This window comes from Coloeus monedula (assembly GCF_965178545.1).
Source record: "Coloeus monedula genome assembly, chromosome: 10".
In the NCBI taxonomy this organism is placed as follows: domain Eukaryota; kingdom Metazoa; phylum Chordata; class Aves; order Passeriformes; family Corvidae; genus Coloeus; species Coloeus monedula.
Window position 1 is genome coordinate 4,372,206 of NC_138790.1, and position 11,550 is coordinate 4,383,755.

Below are 11,550 nucleotides of genomic sequence, written 5' to 3' on the forward strand. Positions count from 1 at the left end.
ATGTCAGCTTCAGTTCTTTAGGAGTGTTCTTCTTTTCAACTTCACTTTTTAGGGGTTCCATTGAATAAACAGAAGCCCCTAAAGTGATCCTTCTCCTAATGTAGGTACATAAGGAGCTTACCACTAAGTAGAAATATCCTGGATGTTTCTGCTTACTACAGGGTTTGCCACTGTATCTGGGAATGGTTTTAAAATGTGGTTCAAGATGATTGCTGAGCATGGGGGTTCATGCAGTCACTCTGACTCAAAGACAGCTTTGGCTTCAACCTTAAGAGTGCTTCTAACCCTTGCTACTATATCATTTCTCCAAAGCTGGGGTAAAGATCTGCTTGCTCTTTCCTTGGGGGAGAGGGAAGGGTTTGGAACTATGTATAACACTCATTAATACTGTATTGCTTTGCTCTAGCACACAGCTCTGCCCAATAACCTAAATAATGCTTGTCCCACTGAAAAGCATAGGTACCTTAAAAAATGCTGGAAGGCCTTAATACTTGTATTCCCCTTAAAATGTACATAATCAAATAATGACAGCAAGTTCTCTCTCTTTGAGTCTCATGTGCTTTCCTTTTGCTGAGTAGAATTACCTAGCACTTGTGTGGTGTAATAATCATTCCTGGAGACTTCCATCCGAGGGCTGGCTGCTGCCATTGCCGAGCTGAGTGCCAAGTGCTTTCCATATTCCTTCTGTTTGTATCAGTTGAACCTCTGTATGGCATTAATGCTCTCACCTTTGTGTCATTAATGCTCTCACCCCAGCCTTGTGCTCTGAATTTAAGAGCTGATGATTACAGAAGGAGCTACTTAGAGGAGCTAGAGCAAAGCCCTTTCCTTATGAGAAAATATAAAGCATTCCCAACAATTTACTTAGGAACTTGTCAGTTTTCTTTTGTATTTCATTCATGAAGCATGTGTGGGAATAAAACACATCATCTCCACAACTAATGCAACTGTAACAGAAATACAGCACAGACATCCCCATTAATTGCAAGTGGATTTTTTCTATGTTTACTTCCATGCACTTGCTCTCATCAGAAACCTTCATTGACCTCCTGGGAGCTCTTTGGTTTCACACAAAATGGAGGCAAAAATGATGCCAAGTTGTAATAGGACTCCCATTTGTGCTTGGATCAAAAGGCTGCCAGATAGGGAAGAAGCGAGTGTCTGGTTCCTGGTGTCACTCTTTATACCATGAAGCTGAAGGAAAAAGCATCATTGCTGGAATCATCTCCGCCAGCCTCAGCTGACAGGACTGGCACGGAGTGAGGTACACACTGCAAGGATGGAGACAGTATCCTAATTATTCTCATGTCTGTGATACACTGAGTGCACTCAGTTTACCAGGGGATAAACAGAGCTTTCAAGGGGATGGGGACAGCTGAGGAGAATACTCTTGATTTACATCCTCCAGCACTCGTCACATGCAGTGCTATGAAAACAGCATGGATATGGAAGATGCTTACTGCAGCTGAGAAGACATTACTGGTTCCTTTAAAAACTCAGCTTTCCAGGAAGAACAGATCCAGTGTAACAAAGCCCTCCAGGACTCACTTGTGCAGAGAAAGGTTCTCACAATAGGAGCTGTTACTCTGGTGAGACGTGGCTGTTACGAGCCAGCAAGACTTCAAAAGTGCCTATATAAATAGAAAACTTGTGGAAATACAACCCCTAGAAGACATGCAGTGTACCAATATGTGCTTATCAGTATCTTGTCCATATTTGCTTTGGACTTCTTTCGAAGTTATTGTTTAGGGGGATAATTGACTATTTAGTCTTGTATTTTGGTTCACTTTAAACCTGTACCTGCTTCAGGCTCTGGTTCATTAAAGTCCTGCAAGGTGCCTGTAGCATCAGGGTAGTTTGCATTCTCTCTTCACCCTGCTTCCCTCGATGGCTGCATCAGTTTGTGCCTTGCCCCGGCCTGGAGCTGGCTCTCAGGGCCTGCAGATGAAGGCACAGGAATGCAGCTGGTGGCTCCAGAACAGGGACTGGATTGAAGCATGAACCAAGAGCAGTGGGGCTGCAGCCACCGTGTCTGTCATGAGGATCTCACTTTCAAAGGGTTTGTTTTGTTCTTAATCTTTGCTGTGGAATGCTTCTGCACTGGCAGAGAAAAAAAACTGTGATGCTGAGGTCAGCCAGCTGAATTGGGAGGAAAGTGCAGGGGAAATTCCATGGAACTGATCAGACTTGTACCACAAGGTCACAAACCCAGAGCTTGTTTAGAAAGGGTGTATCTGGTATTTTCTGGATACTTGCAGAAATGCAGGGAGTTCATGATACTCAGTTATTAATTCGTTCTGTTTATTTTTTTTTTCCTTTTCAAACAAAATAGAAGTTTCTCAGAGATGTTTCTGAGCTTTGTCCTATGTCCCCCCTCAGGTATGGGTTACATGAGGGAAGAAGGATGTTAGAAAGAATACCAGACATAATCCAGTTTAGAAGAGCTTCATATAGTCATTAAGAAACACCAAGTAACACAGATTCCACAACAAGTGTTGTCCCTATGCCCAAATGCAAGACTCTGAAGGGCAAAGCAATACAGAGCTGTGAATAGCTTATTGTATGCATTACTTATTTTCATTGGATTGACTGCCTTCAGTTTCTCAGTAAACTGTTTACAGAAGTTTAAGGATATTTGTAAGCCACGTTCCATCAATATATGGTGCTACAGAATTGTCTTTATTTGATTATGTTTTTGTCTCTCAAAAGAAATTTAAGTCTTACTGTTGTACGATGACATCAATATTTGTAATATTTTTTTTGTGACTAGATACCTTCTTAGACTGATAGCAGGAAAAGCAAGTGAAATAGCTTTGTCTAAAGTTCAGCATCCAACCTTATAATTTTAGAAAGCTGAGTTTGTAGAAAATCCTGTAAACTGCCTATGCTGAAAAGTAAAATTTCAGTAGAGACAGGCAGGGTTGAACACGTACCGTTAGCCCACCAGCAAAGCATTTCTGATACAGCAACCAAAGAGTCACCTAGTCCAGAATTCAATTTATGGAAGTTAGGTACTACTTTCATGCCAAGACCAGTTTACAAAGTCTGGATATCCCAAAAAAACTACAAGCATCAGAAAGTCACAAAGAATTTAAGGTCAAAACCCCCACAGAAAGCAGCACTTGCTAACAGACACCCCCAGTGTTAAGATTGATGAGAGCACCCAGCATCTGCACACAAGTGTGAAGGATTACACCTTCCTGCAGAAGTTTGCTGAAACCAGCAGCACGTACCTAGACTGGAAAAGAACAGAAAGCAAAGACTGATATCAGCATTACGTACTCCAGAGGTTTGAAAAAGCATAAAAAATGTTGGTTGATATACCAGCTTTCTTGTTGCAATTGCAGACTTTACACATTAGTTATTCACATGAAGCCTCTGGAAAAGCAGGAATGTTCTGTTTTTATCTTGAAATGTGACATATTTTACTTGGTAGAATGAATTGTACTCTAGGCACTACTTAGCTCCATAGCTGTAGGAAGAGTTTCTGCTTGAGATGTTTAACATATCTGTTAGCAAATTCAGAAATTGAAATGTTATATCCAAGGCACCATGAAGACTGGAAATAGTCTTAATTCGGGGTGGTAGTTTAACATCGAGTATCAGAGAATGCAGTTGAAAACATTGCTTATATCAAGACAAGCAACACAGTATTTTTATGTAAATAATGCCGTATGGATCAGTCTCAGTGAAGTGTCTCTCTTTGCTTATTCACTAAACAGCCACAATGCAAAATACCACATGGCAAACAAAGACATAGACTGAGAACTGTATTTTCCTGTGGTAGAGGGCTATGAAACATGAGCTATTTCATTAAGGGTAGCCTAACTTCATCATAAAAATGTTTTCTGGACCTGAACAAATAATGAGAAATATCCCTACTGAATGGAGTTTCAATATCTGGTACTTCCCTGGATATTACTCAACAGTAAGAAAAAAGCAATGCAGAATGTGGTGTGGGGGGAATATGCTTACCTGATAAAGGGTGTGTTTAGATTAGGTAACATGAGATTGGTGATTAAAAATGAGAGGGAGGCCACTAATTTGATGGCTCAGGCTTTGCACTGAAAAGGGGAATTTATTCAATGTTGTCCAAGCCAGACATAGCTAAGTTCAGTTTCCCTGTGCTCGCTTACATCCCAGCCATGGGGCTAATGTCCAACAATTAGCTCATTCCTGCTGTTGGGAATGGTGTTACAAGAACAGAGGCTTGTCCATGAGTGCCACCAGGCCTGGCAGCATCGGGGACCAAAGAAAGTTTTAGGCACAAGGTTGACAGAGATGGAACACAAGGAAGAGCTGTTTAGTCATTTTTGTGACTATCATGTTCTCCTAATTCTAATACAGTTCTGGCAGTAGTTTTGGGAGAAAAAGATTCTCTGTAGGGCCTTATTATTGTCATGTAAGTGTCAGCATTTAGGTGGATTGCCTGAACTTTCCAAGTGGAATATATTGATCCGCAAATGGAAATCACTGCACAGAGGAAGTGCAAAGAACACTGAGTGTTCACTTTCTCTTCAAAATATCATGGAAATGTCTGGCAGATAATTGTCATTTGCTTTTCTTCAGTAACTACTCAAGACTTTTGGCTCTCCCATTATAAGCACTTGGACTAGAAACTCGCAATCTGAGTTTATTAATCTTAGTGGATGTTTCTGCATTAAAGTGCTTCAAATGTGTTTTTGATTGAGCCAGGTATCCATCAGAGCAGACGTGTACAATCATTACCATCTGAAAGGGTCTTACTGCAATGTCTCACTGTTGTTAATTTTAATAATTTGGAAGAACTTTAAAAACACTTTGAAAAGTGAAAAAGCCAAAGGCATTCAGTTGTCAAGTACTACAGCTTTTGGAAAGGAGTTTGTCCCCCAAAAGAAGAAAAATACAAGTTCAGCAGCTCTGCAAACATTGTTTCCACGCAGCAAGAACACTTACAATTAAATAGGCAACAATTGCAACTGATGTAAATTAGACTCTATGTGACTTGTAAGCTGCTGTAGATAACAGAAGGAACAAATTTAGTGTATAAAGAAGAAAAGGTAGTATCAAAGAAATTGAAAGACTCATCCTAAAGTTTCAGTGTCCATCCATATGCCCTTCTTTGAATCATGTCTTTAATGGCACTTCCAAACTCTGGTAGCAAGACCTTGCACTCACTGATTTCCACGTGTGGTACACTGAATATCCCAGCTCCACTTGTGTGCAGATACCTGGCTGGCACTGGGATCCAGCACAGCACTGCTAGGTGGAGCAGGTGTGTGTGTCTGTTAGCAAACACTTCCATGGCTCTGAGCATCTGTCTCACAAGGGCTTTTTCAGCACCAGAATGATTCCCAAGAGACAGACAGATGGTACCATCTGTGCAGTCTTCTGACTTCCAGCTTTAGTGCTCACTGCCATCTCACTGGGCACAAATTTTATTTAGGAATAACCTGTTCAGTTATTATTGTATATATTATTTTATTAACCAGCAATCGATTCACATTTAGAATTGTCCTAAAACTGCAGGGCCAGTTGTCGTCTCCCTGCCTCTTTCATGGTTCTCAGGAAGCTCTTTTTGATAGAAATGAGTCACATCCTTAGAGCATGCTTCTCTCATTATCTTGTCAAAGCAGAAACACAAATAATGAAAAATATACTTGGGGAGAATTACCAGGCTATGGACTTACATGGGACCCAAAATCACTGGAAGTAGTCCTAGAAGAGAAAATGTTGAACCATGAGTGTTTCAGTAAATAGCGTAGGAAAAAGAATAAATCATACTGTGCTGTGATTCTTAACAACAGATGTGTCCCTTATCTGAGCCTTATCTTCAGTTGGTTGCAGGTTTAAAGCTTTGCATAGTAGCTAAAAATACAGAAAAACATACTGTACATTCTAAGAGGGACGATTAGTCTCCTGCTGGAGGAATGTCAGCTATTGTTCTCCTCCCAATCAGGGCAGTTTCAAGATGAAGCTAAACTCGCTTTTTATTTTCCATCTCAAGTTTCCATGGTAACTGTATGTAATCATCATATTTGTAAATAGCAACTACCCATTTAACTTCACAGCCACTCTGAACATTTTTTGCTACAATTTTAACATCCTTGAAATGTCCAACTCTTGTCTTCTTACGATTTTACTGTCAGGATAAATAATTATTAGGGGATATTTCTGTTTAAGAAATCTTCAGTGGTGCAGAAGCACTGTAGTACATCTGTGTATAATACAGCTGTGTGGGGGTCTGTACAGGCATACGTGCACAGACACATCATGAACATTGTCTGGCAATGGCACATCCCATTATAAGTCTTTATTTTTCAACTTCTTATAATGTTGCCAAGTTGAGGCCACTCAGGTTGAATGTCATTTGGCCCAATTCACATTCCAGAGATTTCTTTAGTAGTTTCAACTAACTTTTTTCAATTGTGGCCAAAAATGTGGCTATGGCAGAAAAGAACAGTTTGCCTTCGTGGACAGGATCCTTACAGCTTTTTCAGCAAGTCTGGGAACAGGGCATGGATGATACCTTGCTGTCACAGACATAGCTTTTTGTTGTCCTACTAAAAATTATCCCAAATTTGGCCAACTTTTAATCTTCTGAGAACTTTTATCTCTCATATGCGCAATCTAGATGTCCTAAAATTCATAGCTGGAAACTGGAATTTGCTGAAGTTTCTGTGTGCATTAAGCACAGTTTGGTCCATGAGAACTCCTATATGCTGCTGGCCATGATGATGATGATGATGATGATGGCTGCTGAGCCATCACCAGCTGACTGAGCAGCACCAGCCTGCTGCTCCAGCATGGAATGACACCTGATGCCTTACTGCCTCTGCTTGGGTCCAGTGCAGACTGGGGACAAGCGGTGGGGACAGAAACAGAGAGAAGGAGAATGGCAGAAAGATTCCCCTGTGAGACCTGCACATGTGGTTAACATTAAACAGGTATTTAAAAGCTTTGCAGAGTAAGGATGCAGAGCTTTTTCAACAAAGCCATTTCCCCAAATCTCTCAAATCCCACCCCTTGCAACCTTAGCCTCTTTCCCGTTTCTACCCCATCCACCTTACCTCCCCAGAACACCACTTCCTATGGAATTAAACATCAATAATATAGCTTTTGGGTTTGATCAGAGTAAGTGGTCTGTATTGGAATCTTGTCAGTTGTTTTTCATTAGGAGAAACTGCGAATGAAGTGGGGAATGAAGTGGCCCTTTTCTTTTCCAAAGAACACACAAAGGTCCATTTCCTTGGGCACAGGAGGAATTAAACAAAGACAGTTCCTTTACTCAGCATCTAGTCCCTCCCAGTTTGCACTTGGCCAGAGAAGTTCATTCTGGCCATGATCCTAAAGCTTGTCCTTACTGCCACTTTAGCTTTCTCTGGCTCCTGTCAGATGCTGTGGTGCTGGCTGTGCCCAGCCTGCCCAGGGCTGCACTGGCATGCAGCTGCCAGGGTTCACCCTTGCAGCAGGAGTTGCTGAGCGCTCTTGTATGCAGTCTGTATTTGGGGTGCCAGGACTTAGTGTTTCCATGGTCTGTTCCACAGAGAAACTTGTCTTTCCAACACTTACCCTGCCTAAAAGGTCACTGGTTATAGCCATGAATTCTGGAACATAGCCCACTCACAACAGGACGTAAATTTAAAGAAACAAAAGCAACAGAAAAGTTCTTGCAGGTTTGTTTAACCAAAGTTAAACTGTTCCATTCCTGTGCAAAAATGAATGTACTATTAACGAGAAATACCAGTTATTTGAGACATGCTTAAAACTTAGAAATACTAAAAAATATTCATATTTTCTTTTTTCCCTTCCACATTCTTGGAAATAATCCTAATTTTTGCAGATAGACACCTGAAGTGAAGCAAATAATTTTGGGTGATTCCTGCAGGAGTCCTGTTACCTGGTTCCCAGGTGCCTGGAAAACAGGCTATAAAGGCTGGGATCTGTCTGCAGCAGATTCTGTAATGCTCCTAACTTTTTGCTGCTTTAAGCAATTTTTTGTTGAGGTGTCTGGAGAAATAAAGAGAAAAGAGGCATCGTGACTTTAATAATAAATAAGATCAAATATACTCATTCACTTTAGCAGTGAAAAAATGAAAAAGGAAGCAAAAATTAATAGGGGTTTTTTGTTTAATATAGCAAAATTATAACATTATCTTTCTTTCTTCACAGCACTGAATTAACCTTACTTCTCTTGTCTTTTGCAAAGCATTGGCATCAAATAAACAGCAATAGGTCAGTGACAGGGAATACAAATTAGCTTCCTTTTCTAAGTGCTATTGTTCTTACTCCTGATTCTGGCAAATACAGGGGGAAATTGGATGTAGTATTCCATAACACTCTCTGGGAATTGTCAAATATTCTACTGATACAAGATTGAATGATGTTAAACATTTATCTGTAGTAGTTTACTTATCTTGAATTTGGGAGTGGAGCTAACTAGTTCTATGTTGGATTTTTATTACTAAATTCTAACAAAAGAATTTGCCAGTTTTGTTTGTAGAGGCTCATGGTGGCTTAGAGCACTATAAAAACAGAGCAGGTGTTCACTCTGCCAGAACAACTGCTAATGGCCTGTAGCTCTGAGAAGTGTCTCTCCTCTGCTTTTGAAACTAAAGGAGATTATTACAGTGCTGTCAAAAATATTCAGCAGAGATGTAGCTGATGATTTGCATCATTAGAATAAGTCACAACATTTGTAAAGCCTCATTAAATGCCACAAGGCACTGGTCCTTATTGTAAGCTCTCACAACAGAAACATATGAAATATGTGTTTCCTTATTATTTACTCAACTTTTGAGCAACTATACTGTTTGTCTACAAAAGTTGTCCACACGTTTATCAATAGCACACAATGCTGTGTGTCCAATCAGGGCAAAACAAATCTAACCAGTAAATCAAGGATTTTACCTCATAGATTTATTAATCTGTGTAGTAACAGAGTAAGGTCAAGCTATTTATGAGACAGCGATATTTATATACATTCCAAAATCTGTTTAATTTTCTGTCTTTAATTTTCTAATTCCTGGCTTTTGGATGTTAGGGATCATTATGAAGTTCTCACCATGTTTTCTGTCACACATTTTCAATCCTCACTCTGATGGAACTAGTGTTTTGTCTGGTTAATTAACTACATATATTACTTACTTTTATCATGTTGTGCTTTGGAATTAAGAGCCAAGCTGAGTGCCTGTTAACAACCCCTGTGTATCATGGAGAAGGGAGTGCTGCAGCACAGCACACCTTATGTTAGCTGGGCATGAAGGAGGTATGCTGAGTGAAAATACCTCTGATGCCCATAAAACAGAATCAAAAGCAATGGTTCTGCTGAGTAATAAATCATGTCTGATGTAAGCTAGAATTGTGCCACAGCTGGTGTGCACATGGACTGTTATTTGCAGAGGCTTTTGTGTACCTGATGAAGATAGCTGTGAGGGACTTTACATTAGAGGGAAGCATGTGTTCCATACAGAAATTAAACTCGTATAAGAAGGGAATGTGTCCACTCCTGAGAAAGGGCAAGAGTGAGGGATAATAACAACACTCTGAGGTGTTTTCGTATGGTTGATGTGTCAGTGAGGTTCTCAGAAAATCAGAATGCATGTGCACATTTCTTCTTCTGTATGCCACCCTTTGAATTGTGTTTGCCACCCAAAGTGTTTGATCAAAACATACATTTTTGAAGACTTTTAATGAAGGAGAATGAGAAGGCCTAAAGAGATGGCATTTTAAGCTTTTGGAAAAAAGTAAGAAGGAAAAGCATGAGAAGAACTCCTGGCTGGTGGAGAAAGGGGTAGGAATGGAAGAAGACAAAAATGAGAAATTCTTGTGAGTACTTTCATAGCATTCACCAGTCTTATTGAGGACAATCAAAACTGCCTAAAATCTACTTTTCCATTACCTTTTTGCCAGTTCTTAGGGATATTTTTTTAAATACAGGGCCATTTGAGAGTGCTGAACAATATAAACAAGCAATGAAAATATATCCTGGATTAACATGACCCCCCCACACATCTCCATTGCATGTTCTTAATTGCAGGCCAGCAAGTTTTGCTTTCCTTTAGAATTTGTACCATGGGTTTAAAATAGACAGTACAATTCAAAACCACCAAAAAACACCACACAAAGTATTAAGAAGACAGTAAGTAATTCTCTATTTGTTTCATACAAGACTGTTACCTGGATAAAAATGTCAGAGTAGTGCAGTAGGTTCTATTGGCACCGGGTGAACGGATCCAAGGCAGTGATCTGCCTCTTCAGGCACCCCCGAGGGGACTGGAGATGCACAGGGTTCCAGAGCAGTCCAAGCAATTCCAAGTGAGACAGACAATAGCAGAGGAAATTCTTAGCAATGCAGAATAGTGAGGGGTGGGGTGTTGGGTGCTTCAAATATTATGGAATATCCCACCAAACACAGGAAATCATTTTGCAGCAAGTATCATCTCATTGTAGATGGTATCATTCCCTGCAGTGCCTTTGTTTTCACATCCTTATTACGACAAACTGAGTCCCCTCCAACAGATAGACTGCAGTGTCCAAGCAGTTTTTTGGTGCCATTACAGCAGCGATGACCTCTCATCCCCCAGACAGGTCTCTCTCCTCTTACCCAAACAAACCACACCCAGAGATGAGTTGCATGGTAGTGCTGGACACAGTATTTCTGAGTCACCATCATGCTCATTCCTGCTGAGACACTAACAGTACCATTCTTCTTGTACTGTAGCTGCCATTAATTGCAGTATTCCTCTGCGAGTGACCAGCATGAGGGACGAATGTCAGCTCACATTTCTGGAAAGTGTATTACTATGGGAGGGAGACATTTGAGGATAATTAGAAAAGAGCAAGCTGCCCTACCTGTCATACATGTCAGCAAGCTGAGAATCAATTTGCATTTCTCCTACAGAGAACATTATCACCTCTACATTTTACTACTGAAACTATGACACTGCACAAGGGAGGTATCAGATGATCTCCAGTTTTATTAGTTTTTAAAAATAATATCCATTTTACTGTAATTTTTTTTCTGCCACATTTATATGTGTGTATTTGACTGGTTGACAGCGGTTGTGCACCGTACAGTTGATCTATAGTTAATAAATGAGACTAATAATTGCACAAACCAGGCAGAGATTGCCTTCTGTATGTGCTGCCAGGATGTAAGAGTTCAGATTGTTGCTTTGTCATCTCTTTGGTATCAGATTTTTGTTTGGGCTGGAATATTTTCTGTTATGATGTACAGAATTACACCAGGAGACAAGTTTGAACTTACAGTTGAACTTACAATAGTTTGCAGAATTCTGTCTGGCATAAAGACTAGCACCCCTGTGGTTTTAATAGTAATGCACAGTGGGATAACTCGTGAGGGTGTCAATGGTATTGCACACCCCTAAGTGAGGGAAACATCAGTGAAACCTGAGCTCACCTCATTTCTAAGACTTCCTGTAACCTCAGGGGTGTAACATCCCTCTGGATGCCAGGCTCATCTGTGTGGGCCGTGTGCTGGCCAGGGCTCCACTGGTTGTACTGGGGACTTTGCTCACCTTCTGTAAGCAAAGGCTGATCTGGTATCTT